This window comes from Anolis sagrei, chromosome 1 (genome assembly GCF_037176765.1).
Source record: "Anolis sagrei isolate rAnoSag1 chromosome 1, rAnoSag1.mat, whole genome shotgun sequence".
In the NCBI taxonomy this organism is placed as follows: domain Eukaryota; kingdom Metazoa; phylum Chordata; class Lepidosauria; order Squamata; family Dactyloidae; genus Anolis; species Anolis sagrei.
Window position 1 is genome coordinate 154622370 of NC_090021.1, and position 14307 is coordinate 154636676.

Sequence of the window (14307 nt, forward strand, 5' to 3'; positions counted from 1 at the left end):
AGGTCTCTTCCAACTCTTTGATTCTATGATTCTATGAGTGATGGCTAAGACCGGTAATTGACTAAAGTTATTGACCACAATAACTTTAGTTTGATGTTATTTTTATCTTGGCGAATGGTTTATATGTATTTTATCTTATATGTATTTTTTAACCTATTATTTATGTATGATGTTTTAAAAGGTATCCGTAGGGATAACAAGGTGCTTGTTTATAAAGCTATTGTCCTCCCAACCCTGCTATATGCCTGCGAGACATGGACTGTCTACAGACATCATATGCAACTCCTGGAACGATTCCATCAGCGCTGCCTCCAAAAAATCCTGCAAATCTCTTGGGAAGACAAGCGGACAAATGTCAGTGTGCTGGAAGAAGCAAAGACCGTCAGCACTGAAGTGATGGCCCTCCGCCATCAACTCCGCTGGACCAGCCACGTTGTCCGGATGTCCCACCACCGTCTTCCAAAGCAGTTGCTCTACTCCGAACACAAGAACAGAAAACGGAATTTTGGTGGGCAGGAAAAGAGATTTAAAGATGGGCTCAAAGCCAACCTTAAAAACTCTGGCATAGACACTGAGAACTAGGAAGCCCTGGCCCTTGACCGCTCCAGCTGGAGGTCAGCTGTGACCAGCAGTGCTGCAGAATTTGAAGAGGCACGAATGGAGGGTGAAAGAGAGAAACGTGCCAAGAGGAACATCCACAACAAAGACAAATTAGACATGCTGTCCCTCAAATAGAAGCTCCAGGTGCTCCTGAAGTAGTTTGCTTCCCCTTTTGCTTTGGAGCAATGAAGATTACCATATTACACCAATCTAATGCACACCCTAATTTTGGGAAGGTTACTTAGCCAGGAAAGTGAGCGTTAGATTTGAGTAAATTCTGAACGTATCCTTCTACATCCCACCTCAAAATTTAAGATCTGGGGAGGTCCTGCTCTCAGCCTCACCTTGGGCGCAAACATGCTTGGCAGGGACAAGAGACATGGCCTTCTTGGTGGTGGCCTCCTGCCTGTGGAACTACCTCCTCGGTGAAATCAGGTCAGCAGCGTCCCTCCTCGCCCTCAGGAGGAAATTGAAAATGTGGTTATGGGACCAAGCCTTCGGGTAGCTTGCAGATAATTGACAATGACAATTATGATAGTCTTATGGAAAATGGACTATGGATAGGTTTCCAACTGTGTTGTGTTCACTGAATTCGTTTCTAGACAAGACTAGACACCCAGTATTATTGTACTGTTTATTATTGTATTTTTTAGCTTTAAACACATTTTTAAACTAATTTAATGTATTATTCATATGTAATTACTGTATGTATTATGTATATGTAGTGGCATCGAATTGTGCGGGCTGTACACCACCCTGAGTCCCACTTCTGGGGGTAGAGAAGGGGAGGGGGTACAAATACTTTAAATAAATAAATAAATAAGGTAAAGGTAAAGGTAGTCCCCTGACATTAAGTCCAGTCATGTCTGACTCTGGGATGTGGTGCTCATCTCCATTTCTAAGCCGAAGAGCCAGCGTTGTCCGTAGACACTTCCAAGGTCATGTGGCCGGCATGACTGCATGGAGCGCCGTTACCTTCCCGTCGGAGCGGTACCTATTGATCTACTCACATTTGCATGTTTTCGAACTGCTAGGTTGGCAGAAGCTAGGGCTGACAGCGGAAGCTCACGCCGCTCCCCAGAATCGAACCTGTGACCTTTCGATCAATAAGCTCAGCAGCTCAGTGCTTTAACCCACTGCGCCACCGGGGGCTCCCAAAATAATAAATAAATAAATAAATAAATAGCTAAAAAACAAACTTTACAGCAGTTTTTAAAAAGCAATAAATAAATAAATAAATAGCAACAAACTGAATTAAAATACAATCTCCAAGCGAAGTGCATAAAAAGAAAAGGCAGCACAAATTAACAAAGTTATCAGTCTCCAAAGACATACTAGAACAAATGGGTTTTAATAGGGTGACAAAAAGATTCAAGTTAATTGACAAATTAGTTGAGAAGTTGCAATCTCACAATAACGTTTTAGACACTTTCCTGTAATAAGGATAATTTCTTGGTGGAGTGAAAGGCCTTAAGTTTAATGGAGTTGCATTCAATCACAGTCAGTCATTGCACTGCTGCATCTAATGTGATTTTGTTTCACCGACTGGTGAGAGCTTAATAGTATCAATTTTTGTGTGCTTGTTGTTGTTGAACACAGATAACATTACAGTAATTAACCATAATTAATAATAATAGTCTCATTCTTATTGTTATTCTCCTTAACAGAAGCCACCATAGCAGTCATGATTGAAAGATCTGGATGATTCAGGGGAGGAAATAATGCTTGATGGATGAAGAATGGAAAGCTACATAGCCAGTGAGATTAAAGGAACGAAGTTTTACCAGCAATCACAGGAAATATCCAACTTGCCTAAGTGAAGCCAATTATGGTATTATTGCCTCCTTTTGCACTATGCACAGTAGGGATGTCACTGGATAATGGTTTGCATGTAGAGTTAATCACTTTGATGCATTTCTGACTGATCCCAGCAAATTATGTTTTGGTTCCACTATATTAAACACAAGAGCAGGGGATTATCATTAATAAATCTAAGGCACAGCATGCATAAATCTTGAATAAATCAAATATCAATTACATAGGCAGTATCTGCTGACATCTGCTTTCATCAAATAATATATTTGAAATAGGTTTTATTCTGCTTTACTGGAGTCGAAGGAATGTGCGCCCAGACCCTGATCTCCAAAGAGTTGGTTTTATAAAGACAGGCTGTTGCATGCAGCTCCCTTTTTTATTACCCTCTATTTTGATATATAAATAGGACATTGGTTTCACATGGTAGCTCACACGACAAAAAAAGAGAATTTATATTGTACAGTAGGAAAGCTCTGGTGTGCCATTTCTGCGCAAATGTGTGTGAGCAGGCTCTTGCTAAATTCCTCTTTAAGGTAATTTATGACTCTGTTGCTTATGTGACTCCTGTGTATTGTCATGGGCCTTTTCACAGCGGGCCTGTTGAGTGGGGTGGAGCTGCTTTGGGATTTAGTTGTGATTGTGACAGCAGGTAGAGCTGGGCAAGTTTAGCCAATGATTGATACCAAGGGAATTGTGAGGAGGAAGGATTAAAAATGGGCAGAGCCCCATGAGCTGAAGAAAGCCAAGAAGCCTGTGGGCAGGGTGAGTATTTCACTCCAGGAGCATTGCCTTCCCTACTTGCTACAAACAGCCTGGGTGTTTCGCTGCCTGCATGAACATGCCCTAGGAAAGCAGGAGAAAACGCTCAACTCTGCCAATTGTGCTGCTCCCCTTTTGCCTCTACATTTCCCATTTGCTTTGGAATACACCAGACTCATCCTTAACAAATTTTTGGTCAACCCAAACCCAAATAGTGGTTCCTGGTCATTAGGTATAACATTGGCATGGATTTAGAAATCTTGAGGTCAGACAGTGGTCTCTTGCTAACCAAAATGTTCGTGTAGCAGCCTGTCTTCTGGGTTTATGATTACTGTACCCATTGCTGCTATTTCTGTGGTTTTGATTATTGTCATGGTTGGTCCTGAAAAGGTCTGTTAGTTGTTTTGCTTGCTTGCATGCATGCTGCAAGTCACTTCTGGTCGCTTCTGGGGTGAGAGAATCAACCATCTACGAAGACGTTGCCCAGGGGATACCCGGATGTCTTGCAATCCTGCGAGGAGGCGTCTCTCATGTGACTGGCACAACCCGGGGATCACAACCAGACACAGTGAAGACATCTGCCCTTGCGCTATGCTACTCTGCTGCTGAGTACGCATGCCCAGTGTGGAACACATCTCACCACACTAAAACAGTAGATGTGGCTCTTAATGAGACATGCTGCATTATCACGGGGTGTCTGCGCTCTACACCACTGGAGAAATTACACTGTTTAGCCGGTATTGCACCACCTGACATCCGTAGGGAAGTAGCAGCCAATAGTGAAAGGACCAAGGCAGAGACATCTCCAGCTCATCCCCTGTTTGGGTATCAGCCAGCACGTCAATGACTTAAATCTAGAAATAGTTTTCTAAGATCTACAGAGACACTCGCTGGAACATCTCAGCAAGCGAGAGTCCAAAAGTGGCAGGCTCAAATCCAGAACCTCAACCAATGGCTGATACCAAATGAGAGACTCCCCCCTGGGCACACAGAAGACTGGGTGACTTGGAAGGCATTGAACAGACTGCGCTCTGGCACCACGAGATGCAGAGCCAATCTTAAGAAATGGGGCTACAAAGTGGAATCCACGACATGCGGGTGTGGAGAAGAACAAACCACTGACCAGCTGCTGCAATGCAACCTGAGCCTTGCCACATGCATGATGGAGGACCTTCTTGCAGCAACACCAGAGGGGCCAGATACTGGTCAAAGGACATTTAATCAACTACCAAACTCTCAAATTTTGTATTTTGTCTGTCTGTTTGTTTTGTTCTGTTCTGTTCGAAATATAATACAATTGACTGGTTGCCCTGACACAACAAATAAATGTGGTTTTGATTTTATATTGATGACTGCACAGTGACAGGATAGTTTTGTTAATCAGTTAATTTATTGTACTGCTTCTTTAAATATTTGTAACTTGTTTTTCTGCTTAAGTAAATTAAATTAAATTAAATTATTTATTTCATGCATTTCTACCCTGCCCTTCTCCCCCCAAAGGGGGACTCCGGGCGGCCTCACATAAGCATCATGTGACGCTGTCAACATATAACAACAAGGGATACAATTAAAACAGTAAAAAGCATTAAAACACATTATACAGATTAATTGCCGAGAACAAGACCGAGAACAAGCCATGAGAATAAAGACGAAGATCCACCCAGAGGAAAAGTGTTCTTGCCATACATCAAGGGAACCACTGACCGCATTGGGAAGCTGATGAGGAAACACAACATACAAACTATCTACAGACCCACCAAGAAAATCTAACAAATGCTACGTTCAGCAAAGGACAAGAGGGATCTTCTCACTTCTGCAGGAGTCTACCGTGTACCATGCAGCTGTGGACAAGTCTACATGTTGTTGTTCATTCGTTCAGTCGTCTCCAACTCTTCGTGACCTCACGGACCAGCCCACGCCAGAGCTCCCTGTTGGCCATCACCACCCCCAGCTCCTTCAAGGTCAGTCCAGTCACTTCAAGGATGCCATCCATCCATCTTGCCCTTGGTCGGCCCCTCTTCCTTTTACCTTCCACTTTCCCCAGCATAATTGTCTTCTCCAGGGTCTACATAGGGACCACCAAATGCAGCATTGCCCAAACCCAAATCAAGGAACATGAAAGGCACTGCAGACTACTTCAACCTGAGAAGTCAGCCATAGCAGAGCACCTGATCAACCAACCTGGACACAGCATTTCATTTGAGAACGCAGAAATGCTGGACCACTCCAACAACCACCGTGTCAGACTATACAGAGAAGCCATTGAAATCCACAAGCATGTGGACAATTTCAACAGAAAGGAAGAAACCATGAAAATGAACAAAATCTGGCTACCAATATTAAAAAAAACCTCTAAAATTAGAACAGCACAACAACAGAGAGGAAACAAACAAGGACATCTAATCACCTCTCAACAAAAGATTGCTCCAGGCACGGCCAAGCAATCAAATGCTAATCAAGGTGATCAGTTGAAACATTCACACCTAGCTCCAGCAGACAAGAGTCCTTTGTCCCACCCAGTCATTCCACAGATATTTAAACCCTTTTTCCTAGTTCCAACAGACCTCACTACCTCTGAGGATGCTTGCCATAGATGCAGGTGAAACGTCAGGAGAAAATGCCTTTAGAACATGGCCATATAGCCCAAAGAAACCTGCAACAGCCCGATAATTATGACTATTCTAGGTTTCTGAGTTAAAATGTAAGAACACTGCTTTATACCAAATAAGACAATGGATCATTGTACGCGGTATGGTCCACTTCTCTGAGGTTTTATTCGGGGGTTCTTCCATCTGTACCTGGATTGTATGCACCAAAACATGAAACCTTCTGAATGGAGAAACAGTGAGGTTCCCTTGTTGAGGTCCAGGACAAGTGAACCCCATTGTTTATTCAGGGGCCAACAAATTCAGATGGGACCTGAGTGACGTCCCTTCTTTGCTTTGCACCCCCTCTTTACCTACTGCCTCTTGTAGACCTTTTATCCCACTTATCCTCAATGCATTTCTGAGCCAAACTGCAAGAAAAGCATTTCAGGCCATAGTGTGCAGAGACAAAAGAGGGAGAGAATTCACCTTCCTGTCCTTTTCAGATACAAAGTACCTCACTACACTAATCTGTAATAGATGTGAATGGGGCAAACATATGAATAAACAGGAACACTTCCTCCAGCCATCATTTCCGCTTTGTCCTGCAATGCGGTCTGCAAAGCATTTTGAAGAAATGCACAGTCTCTTAAGAAGGAGGCCCGCCTCCTCTCCTGCCCCTCCCACCCTGGAGCTAATGAAGAACAATTGGGGAATTGGAGTAGCATCTGACGATTTTCCAATAAATAAAACTAAAGCAATTTGAAATTTTTAAAACAGCATAACAGAGGAAATTAAGAACAGGAGAAAAGCAATCTTTTAGAAATTGAGTATTTTAAAATGTACTTACAAGTTGCATGTGGGCAAACTATGAAAGGCAGCTGCTGCTGCATCACAGATAGTTGCAGAGGTGTGAGATGTTTGCATAACTGTGCCAATGGGCATTAACCTAAGGGGGAAAGATTTTTTAGAGTTCAGGAATAGCCTTTTTAATATCTTGTTGAAGGGAGCTCTGGCCTGGGCTGATCTGTGAGGTCATGAAAAGTAATAATAATAATAATAATAATAGTAATAATAATAATAATAATAATAATCTTTATTTATACTCCGCCACCATCTCCCCCAATGGGGACTCAGGGCGGCTTACATGAGGCCAAGCCCAAACAACAGATTACAGCAAAATAAAACCAAAAACACAAGCAACAAGCAACAATATCATAATTACATTAAAAATATGAATACATTAAGCAATATAAAACTACAATAAACACAATCACAGTGACAATGGGTGGGCCACATGTGCAGAATAAAATGTTAAAAACAGGAGCAGGTTATTTGCAAAGGAGAACTCATAAAAACAGGGTTGTAAAACTAAACTTTCCCACGGGGGGGGGGGGGCGTACTCCGGTGACAGAAACATTGAGGGGAGCAATAGTGTGAGGTTGTGCGCCTACTCGCCAAAGGTGCGCAGAAGAGCCAGGTTTTAAGGTTCTTTTAAGGTTTCTAAAGTAGGGGCTTTCCTAATCTCTCCGGGTAATGAGTTCCAGAGTCGGGGGGCCACAAAGGAGAAGGCTCTCTCCCTTGTGCCCACAAGAGGAGCCTGTGAAAGGAGGGCCTCCCCCAAAGATCGAAGGGCCTGGGCTGGTCCATGGAGGGAGATACAGTCACGAACAAACAGAAGTTGAGGATGGTCCACTACATGTTTGAACGCATAAATGATCTGTCCATGGCAATCCAGAAAACAAGGTCCAAATTATGTTCAGCATCATGAGTAGGACCAGAAACATTTGGGACACACCCATAGTTGGCATGGAGGCCATGAAGTCCTGAGCTACTCCTGACCAGGTAGTCTCAGTATGGATGTTGAATTCTCCTGACATTAGTAGTCATTGAGACTCCAAAACCAGCTTTGAGACCACTCCAGTTGGCTCAGGAAGGAAGAGTGTTGAGTAGCGGGGTGGATAGTACACCAACAAAATCCCTATTCTGTTCTGGCTACCTACCATTAGGTATGCACACTTGAACACTGTTGACTATTGGATGGAGCACCTGGTCAGGGAGATGGAATCATGATAGACCATAGCCATTCCACTTCCACCTACTGCTATATGGATTGTGGTCTTTGTGGTAGCTGAAATCAGACAACAGATTTGGTGACAGCCATTATTTATTGTATTACATTTCTAACAGAAACTCTCCTGCTATGGATATAAATGAAAACATGCTAAGGAGTTCAACTAGGTTTGGTCATTAGTGATCCTTTGCATTACAATTAGCTCTACGGTACTATTTATGGATGACAGCATTGTATTTGAGAAAAGGTAGCAAAGTACTGCCATACTTTACAGAGTTTGAAAAAGTTATTGTTTTAAACTACATCTCCCATAATCCACCAGCCACCATCCAATTAGGAGAAGTTGGTCATTCCTGAAATCTCCATATATCAATGGCTCTGAAAGTTAACTGGAATTGTATTGAAACTAGAATTGTATTGAAACGATTGCGAACATACAAGCATTCTTATAAATAGTGCACTTTAACCCTGTTTTTTGTTATAAGAATCCTCTTGCCTCTTTCTTTTTACCACAAGCTTAGGGGAACTTATATTTAGCTGATATCAAAATCTCATTCACTCCTCAAATACAGTTAATTGGTACCTGAAAAAGACAGTGTTCCTGTCTTGGATATATGTGCATATGTGTAATTTCCATTAACATCAGCAGCTGCTATATCCATAGGACTGAGAGCAGATTTTGGTGAATGGTGTTTCTACAGTTAATGATACACAGTTGGCTTTTGCTGTTACACCTGTGCAAACATGGGTGTAGATAACTAAGAGTTTGAAGAGATTTAGCCTTGCCATAAATTCAGGGAATAGTATTGTATTCATAAGTAAATGAGACTCTGAAGCTACTTTATCTCATGAAGCACAGAGTGGGCCTATTAAAGTGAGGACTTCTGCTACCGAGTCTTGGGTAACATGGATTACAATCTATAGTACGGACGTGTGGATAGGAATCACCCTACACAAGAACATTAGATATACCTGAAGTAATCATATGAAAATTAATATTTCACCTGTGAAATTGATACCAGATAGTAATCCAACAGCTGAGAAGCTCAAGCTGAACTGAGAACAAACCAGCTCATTGTAACTTTGCGCATTACTTTGCTAATATTTCTTTTTGCAACAGTCCAATTATTAGGAATTTTGCAGTTCTTCAAAACTTCTAGGAAGTGGCTCTTCATAACAAACACAACTTTATAATACTATAGCTGTTGCAAGACAGATCCCTTAAAGTGCCAGCCAGTCTTTAGTAAAAGTAAAGTTCACAACCAAGAGAGTCCAAAAACGAACCAAAAACGCTCAAAACACTTATTCTTCAGTGTGAAACACAGTATTACCCACAGTTAACCCAAAAAACGGGACCTGGAAAATAACCTGGATTAAACAGGAATATAATCTGGTTTAAACTTAAAGCTATGCAATCAGCGGGGGGGGGGGGGGAGCACTCCAATCTGCAGCAGGACGTCAGTGAGCATGAAGGGTTGAACAGAAAGGCCGGAGTCGTCTACCGAAGTCAGTCCAAATGTGTCGTAGTCATCATCGTGAATCCAATCTGGGTCGAAGAGAGAGAAGGCAACAAACACGGTAATCCAGTCCAGGTCATACACAGGTCATACACAGAGCCAATACGAAGAACGGCAGCACAGCAGCTAATGCATAAGATCAACACAAAGGCAGTCCAGAGAAAATCCAACAGTTCCAACCCCCACAGAAGTCTTCCCAAACAGCTCTCAAGGACACACGAATACCCATCAACACCTCGCCGACTGCAAGGAACCCCATCTCCCAACCCCACTTGTATTCACAAATCATCCTCAGAACTGGAACCAGCCAACACCCTGTTACCAGCTGAAACCGCTTGCCCCAATTCCTCCTCAGAACTGGAGTCAGACAACGCCCCACCAGACCTCCTTTCAGCTGAAGCCCTTTGCTGATCCCTCCAGTCTTTCCATCTTCTATTCAGACCCATAACTCCCCAAGACTCAGCCAGATCCCCACTGTGCCAACCAGAGAACCCCACAAATGTGTCGCTACTTGTGGGCTCTTCACAGACATTCTGAACCTCCCGTACTTTAGTCCAGTCCATTTCTCCATCCTCTGAACTTGCCATACCACTCTCAGACCCATTATTCCCCGCGAAGCCCTCAAATGATTCATCATCACTGGATTCCATAAGTATTTCCCGGATCTGCTTTCTCTGTTGCTCCTCATCGGAGTCTTGCTCACGAGTAGTCTTTCTTTCCCTCCCAATACTCCCAGTAGTAGCACTACTCAAAGACTCCATCACAACAATAGCTCTTCATGAAGTCCTTGCAGTCTTCAAGGGAATCTCAGAAATTGTTTAGCTAGTTATCAAAGGTGGGAAAGGGTTTTTTTTTCATTATTTGAAAAAAATCAATTCAGATCAACAACTTAATTGCAAACAAAAAGGATTTGATTCAATAAGTCTAGGAGCATTAATCAATAGTACAAAAAATAATCCCACACTGACAGAAATATTGAGGATTGGTGGCTACAATGGACTATACAGAATATAGATGGTGTTATAAGCATACACATATGTCTAGCAGAAAGAACATCCCACACTCAAAAAACTCTTAATTCTGACAAATGTTCTAAATAAACACACTTTATTAGGGCACTAGAACAGATCTGGAAGTTGAGCATATAGCAATGTCCCTGGAAGATGATTGCGAAACAAATTCAACACAAGCCTTCATAAGAAAGCGCTATGAATCTAGATAATAGGATTGTTGTCTGGTTTGTACAATTAAATCCAACCTTATCCTCCAGATCTCCTTCCTGATATATTACACTGTCCTATCTCCCAGTGTTTTAACATTTTAATCTTTGAATTTGGCCCTGCCCACTGTGATCGTTTCTAGTGTTTTAATGTTTGTTTATTTATTTATTTATTATTTACTTCATTTATATACTGCTTTTCTCAGCCCTCGGGCGACTCAAAGTGGTTACCAAGAGCAAATTCAATGCAAAAACATCACAAAAACGTAGTGGAGTGCTAGTGGTCTCATTCGAGAGGCGGGAGTATAAAGTTTTGTCCTGACACAGTTCAGTTGCCATCGTGCGTTGGCACAGTGAGTAACGTGCTTTTGCCATTGAGGCCTACTATTCAAGTGGATTTGGAGTGGCCGGCCCGCTCTCCAGATTTGGCCCCTTGTGATTTTTTTTCTATGGGTTTTTTGAAATCCTGTGTTTATGTGAACCGTCCAAGAACCCTACAAGATTTGAAGACCAACATCCAGGAAAAAATTGCCAACATAATGCCTGCTATGCTGGCAAGAGTCATGACAAACGCCAGAAATCGGTTTACTCAGTGTATGGAGAATGAAGAATGGGGGAGTCACCTACCTAATTTGATCTTCTAAACTACGTAAAACAAAACTTTAGGTATGTGCCTACATTATACATTTTTTTCTGATTCATACAATGAGTTTTATTAAGTTTTGAAAACAGGAAGTTATGCAGCTGCAATCTGTATAAAATTACCTTCATACTATGTGTATAAAATGTATATGAAACACACATGAAATTCATGTTTAGACTTAAGGTTCATGTCCAAGACATTTCATTATGTAAGTACAGTAGAGTCTCACTTATCCAACATAAACGGGCTGGCAGAATGTTGGATGATAAGGAGGGATTATGGAAAAGCCTATTAAACATCAAATTATGTTATGATTTTACAAATTAAGCACCAAAACATCATGTTTTGCAACAAATCAACAGAAGAAGCAGTTCAATACAAGGTAGCATTAAGTAGTAATTACTGTATTTACAAATTTAGCACCAAAGCGTTGCAATGTGTTGAAACAGCTGTGGATTGGGGTGGGAGGCAGAATGTTGGATGAGCGAAGGCTGGATAAATGAGACTCTACTGCAGGGGTCCTCAAACTTTTTAAACAGGGGGCCATATTACTGTCCCTCAGACCATTGGAGGGCCGGACTATAGGTTTTTTTTAAAAAAAAGCAATGACCAAATTCCTATTCACACTGCACATGTCTTATTTTGCTACTGTTATGAATCGTAATGTAAATATCTGATATGCACGATGTATTTTTTTTGTTACAATCTGAACATAAAGCATAGTGATTAATCACAAAAACATAAATATAAGAAATAAATCTATATAAATGAAATGTAATGTTCGTTTGTGGGATTAACAGAACTCCAAATCCACTGGACACATAACAACCCAATGTATGTCCTTCACTCAAAAAATGATTTTGTCATTTGGGAGTTGTAGTTGCTGGGATTTATAGTTCACCTACAATCAAAGAGCACTCTGAACTCCACCAACGATGGAATTGAATCAAATGTGGCACACAGTTCTCCCATGACCAACAGGAAATACTGGAAGGGTTTGGTGGGCAGTGTCCTTTGGTTTTGGCGTTGTAGTTTACGTACATCCAAAGATCACTGTGCACTCAAACAATGATGGATTTGGACCAAACTCTCTTTGATGAATTTACACCGTGTTAGTTGCATTTCAAGCAAATCTAGACGTGATACGTTTTTTACATTCAATATTGATTATCATTAGTGCCAGGATAGTTAACTTTGGAGCCAAAAAAGTTATTTTAAAGAAACAAAGTTAAAAAAAGCACACCCATATGGCTCTTAAGTGACTGCAGTCTCCCCACCACGTCGAGCCCTCCTTTGAGCAGCTCCCCATTCTGAAGGTGAGGAGGTTGTCTGTGATTGGCGGAGGCAGCACTGGGTGGGTGTGGCCAGGCAACGCGGGCTTTCCAGAGGCCCTACCCGGGAGGCTTCTCCCTCCCACACAGGAGGGAAGGAAGGAAAGAAGGAAGAAGGGAAGGAAGGGGGGAGGAAAGGGAGGGAAGGAGTGAGGGGAAGGGAGAAGGAAGGGGAAGGGGAGAGAAAGAGGGAAGGGGAAGGAAGGAAGAAGGGAGAAGCCTGGCCCGGCGCGACCCCACCTGAAGCCGCTCTGAAGGGAGAGAGAGAAAAAAGCTGCTGACGCAAGCGGCGAGGGGCTTTGCGCCAGGCCAGGCCGCACGGGCCGGATAAATGTCCTTGGAGGGCCGCATATGGCCTGTGGGCCTTAGTTTGGGGACCCCTGCTCTACTGTATATGCAGAAGCAGATATTCCAAAATCCAAAGAATCTGAAATCTAAAACAATTCTGGCCACAAACATGAAAAAAGTAAAGTGAAAAGTACTTGTAACTGTAAGACATAGCTTGTTTTTTATGTCCATGGTTTAGTCTGCTGGAATTAAAGTGGGTTGTTCCAGGTCCTGGGCAATCGTAATAGATGTATCCTTTGATTCTTTTAACGCCAAATGACGTATCCTATATGAAAATGGTGCAATAATCAGCCTACAGCCCACCACCTGGAGAGTGGGGTTGCTATAAAAAAAAAGTATACCTAAAAATAAAGGGCAAGCAAAATTTATTTACTAGGTATTACATGTCTAGGAATGACATCACTGAAAACCAACCAGAACGTTCAGCTCCTCTCCAGCACTCTAAAGCCATTTATGTCATCATTTTCTACATGTTACTTGATATTGGGGGTTGCGTTCTTCCAGATGTGATCTCACTCCTGAACTACACAGCACTTTTAGGAATATGTTGCTCACATTTACTTCTGATTATACATTATATTTATACATTTAAAAAACAAGCCCAAAATACATCAATTTCTTAAACTAGTATTAGAATATACATTTATCACTACAAGTTTGCAAGTTACTGCTTCTTACTCCTTTTTCCCTCCTCCTCCTCATGAGAATAATGAATGTGAAATTTTGCTTTTGCAGCTCAAGGACACCTCTTTTGAAAGCGTGGGGATTTGTTTTTGAAACCCCACAATATTCCCTGGTAGCTACTGTGTGAAAGAAATATTTTAAAATAGCCGTACAATGAAAAAGTGGTTTGGGAATGGTAACAAGAAAGATGCTCATCAAGGGCCGGGAGGTTACCCTCTAGTTCATAGCTCATTATATTGATACTGAATGCCCAACAGATAAACCAACAGTCCCTTTTGACAGCATGGGGACTATTTGCCCTGGTTTGGGTTGTTGTAGGTTTTTTCGGGCTATATGGCCATGTTCTAGAGGCATTTTCTCCTGACATTTGGCCTGCATCTATGTCAAGCATCCTCAGAGGTTGTGAGGTCTGTTGGAACTAGGAAAATTGGGTTTATATATCTGTGGAATGACCAGGGTGGGACAAAGAACTCTTGTCTGTTGGAGCTAGGTGTGAATGTTTCAACTGACCACCTTGATTAGCATTTGATGGCCTGACAGTGCCTGGGGAAACCACTGGCCACATTGGGAAGCTGATGAGGAAACACAACATACAAACTATCTACAGTCCCACCAAGAAAATCCAACAAATGCTATGTTCAGCAAAGGACAAGAGGGATCCTCTCACTTCTGCAGGAGTCTACCGTATACCATGCAGCTGTGGACAGGTCTGCATAGGGACCACAATGCAGC